This window comes from Apium graveolens, chromosome 2, assembly GCF_009905375.1.
Source record: "Apium graveolens cultivar Ventura chromosome 2, ASM990537v1, whole genome shotgun sequence".
Lineage (NCBI taxonomy): Eukaryota > Viridiplantae > Streptophyta > Magnoliopsida > Apiales > Apiaceae > Apium > Apium graveolens.
Window position 1 is genome coordinate 289285768 of NC_133648.1, and position 12600 is coordinate 289298367.

The window sequence follows — 12600 nt, forward strand, 5'->3', positions numbered from 1 at the left end:
AGTATATGGTAACATGGTTAAAGGGATTTAAATTCAAGGATTATAAGAGAGGATCATTAAAGGATTATAAGATATTGAGAAAGATTTAGGGGAACCCAAGTAATAAGATCCCGGATGTGATCCCTCAAACAACAAAAGAGAACAGAGTTAAGCGAACTGAAAAACAAATAAACGACCAAGGGACAAGCACATACAAGTAGAATGGGAAGGAAGCTTCCAAGAAAAGCTAAAACAAGTGGTTAAAAGAGAATGTGACATCATCAAACCTTAAGGGAAAGACATGTGGCTTGGAGGTGAGGTCATCCAAGTGATGTCATCACTTTATCAAAGCAATCTCCACCAAGTATTCATTTCACAAACACCAAAATCAAAAGCAACCAAAACAAACTCATTTCTCTTCTTCCCCCATCTATTGCTCTCGGCTTTTCCATGAAAAGCAAAGGAAAAATTTCAAAAATCAAGCTACACACCTTCATAATTCAAGAGGTTAATTTCTTTAGCTTCCATAATTCATAACTTAGATGAGCCATAAGTTTAAGCTCAAGATTCCATGTTTAACATAGCTAATCAATTCATCAAAGTTCTTGGTGAATAGTGTTTTTCAAGAACTTGAAATTTTGTTCTTGAGTTTTTGTTTAGATTAAGCTTTGGTAAGGACTTTCAAGGGTGATTTCAAGCTCCTTAGTTACTTTAACTCACCAAGGAAGGTATAATCTCATACCCTAGCCCTAATTTTGTATATTTAGAGTTTTTGTGTTTGGAATGGTTCATGAGAAGCTTGATTATGGGGTATTTAGAGATGTGTTGGTTTTGTGATGTGTTTGGAGTTATAAATCTTGTTGATTAGTTAAAGAACTTATGTAAGCTTTTAGTTCATGATTGGGAAGTAGTGTAAATTGGAAAAACTTGAGGTGTTGGGGCTGTTGTAGTGAGGTATGGATGGAGTTTGATTGTATGGTTGAATTTTGGTTGATTTGGAGTAGGATAAAAATTGGTAATCGCGTAAACATAGCCGTCATAATGTCCGATTTACTTTAGACTGTTTTTGTTCTTAACATCAGGACCCGAGGACTCACTGTTAAGTTTTGACCATTTCCATGATTAGATAGTTCATGTTACGAGCTTCGTTTTGATATGTGGTTCATTTGAATCCGATGTACGGTTTAGGAGAAACGACCGTTTTAAGTAATGGCGTTTCGCGAACGAACCATTACCCCTCGCCTTACTTTGAAACCTTGGTTAAGGACTTTAAATGACTAATTGGGATATGAAACAATTATGTTAAGTGGATTAGGCAGTTGGTAAGGTACTCGCGAAAGAATCGCCTTAAAACTCTTAATGATTAATTTATTAAAAATGGTGGAGCCGAGGGTACTCGAATGACTTAGGTGATTCGTTAAGCGTAGGAGTGACCATAAGCGAACGTTAGGGTTCAATTCGTTAAAGTCTAGTTTCTTAATCGACCGGGGTTTAATTCCAACTTATGTTATTGTTCATAGGTTATCGGATCCACTCTAAGCTTAAGTCTATCCGGGAGCACTCAGGCAAGTTTTCTACTGTTATACTGTTGTGGTGATGTATATATGTATATGCATTATCTTGTGATAGATGCATGTAGGTTAATTAGCAAATTTTGCGATATATTGAAGCATGCTGAGATGGTATATATATGCATGTCTGTTTCGTAATCTGGTTATCTATCTGTTGATTTCAATGCTTATAGTTGCATAATACCTATGCTAGAGATAAGCAGTAGTTGCGTATACCCTTAGTATAGGGGACCCAAAGGTGAACATTTTTCTAAACCGGGAGTCGATGTTCCCGAGTATAATATATATATATATATATTTATATATATATATATTGATATAGTTTTCAAAACTATTAATCGAATAAGGTTTATTCGATAACTTTATTTTATTTAATGAATATTAGTTTGAATATTCATTTGAGGACATATGACTCCGTTTATTTTATTAATGAATATTACCTTGAATATTCATTCGAGGACATATGACTCCGTTTATTTTATTAATGAATATTACTTTGAATATTCATTTGAGGACTTATGACTCCGATTATTTACTAAGTAATATTCTTTATTTTATTAAAGAATAATGTTTTGATAATCAAACTTATTTTTGATTATTCAAATAAAGATAGTACTTTCGTATAAGTATATCTTTGGTTATTTAATACCGATTTCAAGTATGAGTTTTAACACTTCTACTTCGATTATTTTTATAGAGATTATCCTTTTTGGGAATACTATTTAAATAATAATCTTCAGATATTTTCTAATATATTGGGACTGATTTATTTTAATAAATCAGCAGTACTCCAAACATTCTTAAAAATGTTTCGAGTCTTCAAAATGATTTTTAAAAGTTAAAGTGGATCCCAAAACTCAATTTTTTATATTTAAGATCTTCCTTTCAAAGGGGATTTAAGTACTCGCTCAAAACCTGAGGGATCCGGCTCTATGGTGTATTTTATATTCGCAACGAGGTTGCTGTTTTGATAAATGAATTGATTACTTACCCAACGTTCGGGAAGTAAGTCCATCTATTGAGTCGGCATAAGCAACATGGGCTCAGTGGGCGTCCATGAAAGTGTAAGTGGCTCAGTGGGAGTCCATCAAATGTGTAAGTGGCTGAGTGGCAGTACAGCATAAGGTCCTATTGCGGCCATGGTGATGACCAGTGGGGAATTCGTCCATCTACTAGTAGAAAAGGTTACTTATTGGTATCTTTTCCTGATCAGCAAGATATTAGGTTTATGCCAAGGTTTTCTCCTTTCCAAATTCATTGTATATTACAACTCTGTTTATAATTTTCATAACAGAGGTTTTCAAGGAGTGTATGAAATATATATATATAGGTGTGTATATATATATCAAGACTTAATGAAGCATCTCGTAACTTCATTATTTATAATGATATTTCAAAGATTAGATCTATTCAAGTCTTATCTTGTAGTCTCATCAGTGTGATGAACTTTTGAAACTAATTATAACTTGAACGGTGGTAGTTCAAGTAGTATTCGGAAAAGATATAAGTATATTGGAGTATCTTGTAACTTCATCTTTTAAACTTATATCTAGTAAATGATTATCTTATGCATATCAAAGATTTTCAGAAAAACATTGAGACAAGGTTAGATATATGAGATCACGTTGCAACGATATTTTTATACAGTTATAAACTGGAACTCTGTGTAAATTTATTCAGAAACCTTTTTGAGGTGTAATGACTTATAATTGTGGAATAAAATGACTTGTGTTATTTTTGGTATTCATCTCTGAGACTATAACTTGTAGTGTGTGTGTATATTGTGGAGTCACAGTACGCAGTAGTTGGTTGACTGTTAAGATTAAGTATTGATAAGGGAAATGGAACTCGTGACAACCCGAATCCCCGACCCCAGATTTGGGGGTGTTACAAAAAGAATTTTCAGATATCTCAAAGGGACTCCAAATCTAGGAATTTGGTACCCTAGAGAGTCTGGTTTTGATCTAATTGGCTACTCAGATGCAGATTATGCAGGTTGCAAAATAGACAGGAAAAGTACAACTGGCACCTGTCAATTTCTAGGGAATAAGCTTGTTTCATGGTTCATCAAGAAGCAAAATTCTGTTTCTACATCAACAGCTGAGGCTGAGTACATTGCTGCTGGTAGTTGATGTGCACAGATATTATGGATGAGAAATCAACTATTTGACTATGGGCTGAATGTTGACAAAATTCCAATATTCTGTGACAACACAAGTGCCATTGCCATTACTGAAAATCCAGTGCAGCATTCAAGAACCAAGCACATTGACATCAAGTACCACTTCATAAGGGAACATGTGATGAATGGTACAGTGGAACTTCATTTTGTTCCAAGTGAAAAACAAATTGCAGACATATTTACCAAGCCACTTGATGAATCAACATTCACAAGATTGGTAAGTGAGCTAGGTATGCTTAATTATTCCTAAATTCATGTCCTTATTGTAATTTGTTTTGTAGCCTGAAATGAATTTGTTGCAAGAATAAAGTTGGCTTTAAGTAAAGCTCATTCTATCAATGGATATTCCCTATCCAATGAAAGTCAAAGTTGTTCTATCAACGGATGTCCATTATCCGTTGAAAGATAAATACATTTCTGGTAATTTTATCCTTCAATGGATAAAACTGTGTTACTCTTCAACGGATGACCGTTTACCTCATCCGGTAAACTGTCACTTCAGTCGTTTTGAGTGAGTCACAGCCGTTGACTCTATTTTCTTAACCGTTGAACATATATATATACAGTTGTATGTATTTGTATCAAAGGCAGTTTTTAGAATACATACAGTTTTTTTATTCTCAAACGGCTGTAATTTACTTAAAAATATTGTTTAATCATTCTTTTTATGTTTTAATTTGAGAAAGTATAAAAGCCTCTTTGAATTCTTATTTTCACTTTACGCTTTCTTGCAATTTTCAAAAGCTTTTACTCTCTTTCTCTCCCAAAACTCTCAACTTTCCTCTGCAACTTCTACCCACAATAATGGCACCAGTAGTAAAGATAATGTCCCAATCTGGGTTTGTCTATGAGAAAAACAATTTTGTAGCTTTGGTGGAAAAGAATGAAGCCCACTCAGATTATCACAAGATGATGGATTTCATCAAAAACTGCAAACTGAGCTATGCAATGCTGGAAGCCCCAATGATTTACTATAAGGTAGTTGAGGGATTTGGACAACTGTTGAGTTCAACCCCACTGATATGACCATTTTCTTCTCTCTCAAAGGTAAGGATTACTATATTAACTCTGATGATATACAGTCCTATTTTAAATTACCTGAAAATAATGCCATGACACCACACACTGATAATGATGTATCTAGCATGTTAGATTCCATAGGTTATTCCCTTGATTCTACTAGTTTAGGCAGCATTAAGAGAAAAGGCCTTAGGAAAGAATGGAGTTTTCTTAGTGATGCCTTTATCAAGGTTTTCTCTGGGAAAATTAGTAATTTTGATGCAATAACTTCATCTCTTGTTAATATGCTCTATATGCTGGTTTCTGATAAGTACTATAATTTTAGCAACTATGTTATGCTAGAATTAGGTACTAGGTTAGGTAACAAGGCTAATAGAACTCATAACATCTATTATGCTAGATTCTTTATGTTATTGGCTAACCATGTTGCTGAAGGTTTGGTCATAAATAATGAGAGTAATAAACTCAAATGCTGGGCACAAGAGAAGAGGGTCATTGCAGACCTTTTAAGAATTAACCTCAATAGTCAGGTGCCTTTGGTATACTTACCAATCATGAATGCACCTCAGGTAAGTAAGGTAAATACTTCTTCAACTCCTACTACTTCCAACCCCATCATTTCTTTGCCTTCAAGTGTGGCAATGGAATATGTGTTAATGCCCCAACAGATTCCTACCAAGGCCACCAAACCTAAAGTTTCAAAATCCAAGTCAAAGAAAGCCACCTCTGTTGTCTCTCAAAAGACAACAGTTGTAACAACTACCATAAACCCTGAGGGGAGTGAACAGGGTGTTAGTGGTGAGGGGAGGGGTGAACATCAAGAAAAGCCCCAGAATAAGGTAGGAGAGGTGAGTGGTACCCAAGCTAGCCAAGCCACAGTTTCTCAAAAGACTGTGGTGGTTGAAAAAGATTCAAACTCATCCCTAGTTGCATCCTTCCAAAAGGGTGCAACTATTGAAAATAGTCCCCAACCAGGGACATAGAACAAAAGAGGGAGGGACACTAAAGCCACACACTCACCTGTAAAAGCCTTCATAAGAAGAAAGAAGGTCAAAACCCTAATTTCAACACAGGGTGCACACACTGCACAGATACAACCACCTGTATCTATGCCTTCTCAAATTCAGCTTGATGTGACTCCAACAAATGTGGTGTCACAACCCCATTCTCTCAAAATTGACACACACCAACCACCAAATTTTCCATCACCATCTCTGGATGTGGACATGATATTCACATCAATTCCTGATTCTCCCTCTTTACAACTCAGGGAGGAGCCCCACTCAAATACCGGTGATCATCATCTTTTAGATGATTTGTTGGATCATCAACCAATTCTTTCAGACTTAGTTGAAGAATCTGTGTCACCTAAATTAAAATTAGTCCACACAGATTCAACAATTATGTCACTTTCAATTTCTACTTCCTTTCCTTCTTCAACGGATATCCCTCATCCGTTGACAAGTGGTTGTTCTTCAACGGATAAGCTTAACAGCAGTTATCCGTTGATACCATCAGTTTCAACCTCAACGGATATTCCTTATCCGTTGATAGTCTCTACACAAACAACTGAATTAACTCCAAGTGTAGAAGACATGGTTACTATACAATCACTTCTAGGGTTGTGGGAAGGGAGTGAAAACTTGAGTGAGAGGCTGGGTTGCTCCCAGGCAAAAGGAGAGCTTGAGAGTCTAAATATGCATGCTATTTCTTACAGCATGGCAAAAGAAAGCGAGATGAGTACCACCTTAGTAGGTGAAGGTGAGGGTGTGAGGAGTGTGAGCCAGGGGGAGCCCCTGATGCAAGAAAAGAGAGAAATTGAGAGAAAAGCAGGTACAGGAGGTATAAGGGTGGATCCAGCCATAGCTAGTGAGTCAATGATTGTGGATGATGCTGACAAGAAAAGAAAATTTCAGCAACATTACAGAGCTGAAATTGATAACATTTCCTTGGACGCTGATACTTTTACTCATCCTGTGTCAGCCTATCAACTGTTGGCTACTCAGGGCAATGAGGAGGCAGAAAAGACTTTAAACCTAGTACATACTTCAGAGGGATAAAGCTGCTGTCAATATGATGCCTTCTACAGCTGATGAGCCATCTGAAGAATTTGGAGTAAATTCTAATGATGATGACTCTGATTCTTTTAATGGAAGCATGAATTTAGGGGGAGATGAAGGCCCAAGTTCTATTCGAGAGTTACCTGAATGGGCATTGACAAAGGAGTCTACACCAGGGCATTTCAATGTATCCTTAGTCAAACAAGTTATGGCTATCCAAAAGGCAATTCAGGAAACTTCCAATGCTGGTAGCAAGGCCATTCTCCAAGCCCACTTAGATTCTCTACATCTCATGAAGCTACAACAATTAAGACAGAATCTAAGTGTGGATGAACTCAAGAAGGATATAGCTGACTTGAAGTCCTACAATACTGAGAAGTAATCATTCCCTTTGGTACCATGAAGGAACTGTTACTGAGACTGAGAAGAGAATCAGATGCTGAAAAGAAGATGGCCAAATTGGAGGAAAGAGTTCAAGTTATTGAAAACTCTATGGTCACCATTCTTCACAATCAACAGTCTCAGACTAGTCTTATAGTGCAACTAGCTAAAGCACGGGGCTTGACTCCTCTCCTTGATGATAACAAAAAGGGGAGAATAAAGGGGAAAGGGAAGGGGAGCCATCTACACACATTCAAATATCCAAAGTGCTAGTTCCTGCCATCACTACTTCTCCAACACTTCAAATCAAAGGAAAGCTTAATGGAATTGATCTAATCCAGCTAGCAGCAGCTGAGATGAAGGTGAAAGAGCAAAGGAGAAGAACTGATGAAATGATGCAACAAGTGTTTGGCTCTACAACTACAAAATCCTTATCTGTGAAACATAGCACAAAATTTGAGCCAATCATTATGCAGCACAAACCAGTAAGGAGGAATAAGGTTGGAGAAACTTTTTTAAGGTACCTGAAGCCCATGGTACTCAAGCCAACCACTAGATTCAACAAGGACTCTACAAAGAACCCTCTAAGCTTTGCTTAACTAAAAGAAGTGGATTTTCCTCTTCCAAAGCCTGATGAAGACAAAGTTTTGGGTGGTAACATCATAAGGCACAAAGAGACCAAGGATGTAGTGGAAAGAATGAATATGGCTATCATCTATAGAAAGGGAAAGAGTATCTGTGTGATGCAAGGACATCCCAAATTCTCAATAGCCAAGAGGGAAGAGACCATGAGGCTAAAGGAAGAAGCTAAAAAGCTGAAGGCTGACAAAAGAGCACAAGCAAAGCTTGAAAATAACTAAAATCAAGTCAAATTGAAGAAAAGAAGAAGATTGAAGACAAGAGTGAAGAAGACAAGACTGAAAGCATAAATGTAGATATAGGGAATATGGTTGGTGAGAGTGTGGAGGAAAGAAGTGAGGAAAGAAAGGAATGGCAGAAAGGGAACAGAAAGAAGGCCAAGGCAAAAAGGAAGAGTGGAGATGACACTGAGGAAACCCAATCAAAATCTAAACCACTACCTTCTATTCCTGAACCTGTTGTGACTAATCCCGGTATAAATATCCATGGTGAAACAATCATCCCTAAAGAGGAACCTATTGATTGGGACACCATCAAATTGCCTACCTTCTTAACTACTTCTCCACCATCAAAGAAACTGAAAAGAAAATCCAAATCAACACCTCCTCTAACCTCAAGTAAATTCACTCAGAAACATAAACCTAAGCCTAAGCCACAAGCCTCAAAGGATGATTATGTTCACATTTGTGACATAAAAGAATATACATATATTGACCTCTACCTGGATGAGCTGGAGGAAGTAAGGGGAATAAATGCCTATGGACAGCTACCAGAAAGGTTAGTGTTCAAGTATAAAGGAAGTGTGGAAAAGACTTGGCCTCTTCAAAGAATTATAAGTGAGGGCTATTCTACCTTGATTAGAGTCTACTCATCTATCAAAAGGGATACTGGCTTTACCAGGACTTCCAAGACTGAGATTCTCAACAAGATTGCCAGTATAAGGAAAAATTGGCGGGAGTCAAATTCCTTGCCTAGAACATTACTCATCCCTGAGCATGGAATTACAATTCATAAATCACCTCATTGGTTGATGGAGTTCAGAGACAATAAAGGAGTCAGAAGATTTTTCGGACTTGAAGACAAGCTTAAAATTGACAGTAATGAAGCTCTCAAGGATATGCAATCTAAGTTGGATATCAGTGAAGAAGATGAAGCTGAATTCTATAGACAACTCCAACTCCAAGTAGAGGAAAATGACAGGAGGTTAGGGAAGAAAACAAGGGAACAAAGGAAAATAAAATGATTTGCTCAGACTAAAGGAGCACCCTTGGAAACACTGTAAGTCTTCAATTCTATCTCAGTACATACACTTTTGCAGCACTTTTGAATTTCTACCTAGTTTCGACTCATATATTTGTTAAGTGTTTTTTTATCATCAAGTTAACCCTGAATTTATGCCTATAATTCTAGTAGACATAAATAAGGGGAGATTGTTAGGAATATATGTATTAGTTTGATGATAAGTTAAACAAAACACTTAAGTAGAAATCTAGTGTTTGTAGCCTCAACGGATAAGACCACTTTGACTATCCGTTGATGGAGTAGCTTTACTTAGAAATAAGTTTAGGATTGTAGCACATTTCAGTCTCTGTATTTAAGTTATAATTCTAAGAAGTTGTGGGAAATTATAAGTCATGTTGACTACTAGTGGATATGCAAATAGGAGGGCTAATTGTAAATATTTCATGCCTTGTAATTTTGTATAAATGAAGTAGTATCAACTGATAGATTAAAGGCCTTCAAAACATGAGAAACAAAGCTTCAATGGATGTCTCTAAAGCATCAACAGATAACATCCATCAATGAATGAGTGCATCAATGGATAAAGCTTCAACTGTTAAAGCATCAACGGATGTCACTAAAGCATCAATGGATAAAGCCATCAATGGATGAAAGCTTCAACGGATGCTCAGTTCCATAGCAGTTGATAGTGATAATTCATAAGCTGACAGAGGCACATGGGTTGACAGAGACAATTGGAATGTGGTAGCCTCTTGGAGGAATCAAGAAAAAGCAGCATTTCCATTCTGGTGTAAACAAGGAAGTATTCAAAGATTCACATATTATCCTAGATTGCATTGGATAGAGAAATGAAGAAGAAACATGTGAAGAACTATTTTATGATTGTATTTTATCTTTGTCTTCACTTGAAAACTTGGTGATATATAAACCAAGTTGCAGCTAGTAATTAGAAGTGAATTTTCCAGAGCTGTTTAGAAAAATATAGAGAGAAAATCATCTAGTTTGTACTAGGAAGCAGCTATGAACATTGTATCACAGATTTTCTGAAATACACATCTCTGGTGGAACAACAAATCCACCAGAAAAGTTTTTAAGGCCTTTGTGTTCTTTACATTTGTGTCTTGAATATACATCTGTCTGCACCTGCTCAAAGCAATTCACACACATCTGTTCATCATACACTTAGCTTTTGAAACTGCTCAAAACTTGAAAAAGTTTTGAGATTTACATTCAACCCCCCTTCTATAAATCTCATTGTTAGTTCCTTGGGAATAATAGATTATACTAAAGAACATTAACTAAGAGATTAAAGAGAGTTGAATATTATATGACCCAAACATGGGATTCTAACTTCATTAAATACTTCATTCAATAGCCTTTTCATTCTTAACCTTAGCATGTAATGGTGATGACACTAATCAGATAACACGAAACCGATAAATGCCAACTTTCGTTATACAAATACCATACTACCAGACATCCACAAAAGAGATAGAAACTGAATAGACACCAATTATATTGAGACCCTATATGTCTATAGAATTTGACAACATAACGGTTTAATGCACAATTTATCTATCATGATTACATAGGGCAAGTAAGATGGTTAAAATTACCTATAAATCATGCATAACAAATACATGAACCTATGTTAGCATGGCAAGTTCTAAACCCTTAAATTCACTTTCGCTTCATTAAAGATTAACACACTATCTTATAAGTCCGCGACGCTCATAAGATGAATAAGCACAAATAATACTAGGTTATCATACAATCACCACACACTAAGGCATCGAAATAAATTAACTAAAGAAATCCATAAATAAATCTGTTAGACACCCACGATAACGATTAGCCCATAATCAGACTCATCATCAATGTGGGTTCCGACGAAAGCATGGTATAAGAAATGTAGTCTTTATACTGAATAAATAATAAACCAAGTACGCAACAAGAGTATAGGTTCACGAATAAGAAAACTAGCATCCAAAGTTACAACTTAAAACAAAGAATCACAAATATAAACTAGATCATCTTTTCCTTGGTTGAATTGTGCTCTACGGTCTTCTTACGCCTTCTCCTTAAGCTATGGTACGTCTTATTATGAAAAACGACCTTAAGTTATGTATATATAGCAACCCATGCAGAGTAGAAGTCCATCAATCAGAATCATAAGAGAATCAGGATTCTTTTATCTTGACCTGGATAATTTTCTGACTTATTCTTTTCTTGCTGATTTGAGTTGGTCTTTTCACGGGCTTTTATTCTATACACCATTCTAACACCATATTAGCATCAAAATAATGCCAATTCACCTGTATTTGTATTAAATGCCTGAAATGCAAAAACACTACAAAACATGTTAAAAACACTAACAACTCGAGTACAAAACACCAATTCAAAGATTTACGAAGCGTTATAAAGTGACATAAATGCCACTCAACATACCACCAAACTTGATCCGATGCTTGTCCTCAAGCATAAATAGACTCAAAGAACAAGAAATAAAAATGCATGAATGCAAACTATATGAATGAAACGATCCCCATAGAATAACTAAACCAACCAACAAGCAACATCTCAACAAATACACTTATTCGCATAAAGATCAATCAAGTCCCATAAATCAACTTACAAGCCAGAAACGTGCGTGTGTGCAAATGCTTACAGATATACTATCACAACTAGATCAATAATTATAACTCACTACTCATCAAAGAAATCGCAAGGTTATAAATAGAATATAAGCTACAATCAAAATAACTTATAACACTTCAATTCTTATGTTAGAGTTTTACATGGATTCATGCTCTTATTCACATCGTAAAAAGAACATAAATATATTTATATGACTGTGCAATGAGTGAGGTCCACAAAAGAATTATACAATAATATCCATGTAGCGAGCGTTAGGTTAGTGGATCCCAAACTATAAAAAGCCTTAGGTCACTAGGCACAAAGTCCCCTAAGAACTTAATAACTCGAGTATTAAAGAGCCCACTTGTGATCAATTATGGATAAACACATATTCTTTTTCTTTTTCTTTTTTTCTTTTTTTTCTTTTTCCATAAATTTATGAACAAGTGTGTTTCGCTCCATCTCGTTCAACCCTAGACTACTCGTATAAAATGAGCCGGCTACTAGCCACAACAACTAGTAATGACATCCAATTTTCTCCAACTTTTAAATATCCATGTTATTTAATTATTAAGAGAATATCCTAAATTCTAAATATAAACAAGCGATTAAACTTCGACAAACAAATAAACCATGACCCTGATCTAGCATTCAAGCAACCTATTAGACATAGTGAAATACAATTGTCTCTAGCATGCAAATCAACTCGACAAGTCTTAACATCACTACACTAGAATCAATATCACAAATCAATCGGCAAAATCATCTAAGGGATCATGTTATGTTGCAAATACTTGAAACTATATGAAACAACTATCATAAAAAATAAATAAATAAACTACAAAAATGAAAATATAAAAAAACTACTACATGGAAAATATACAACTAT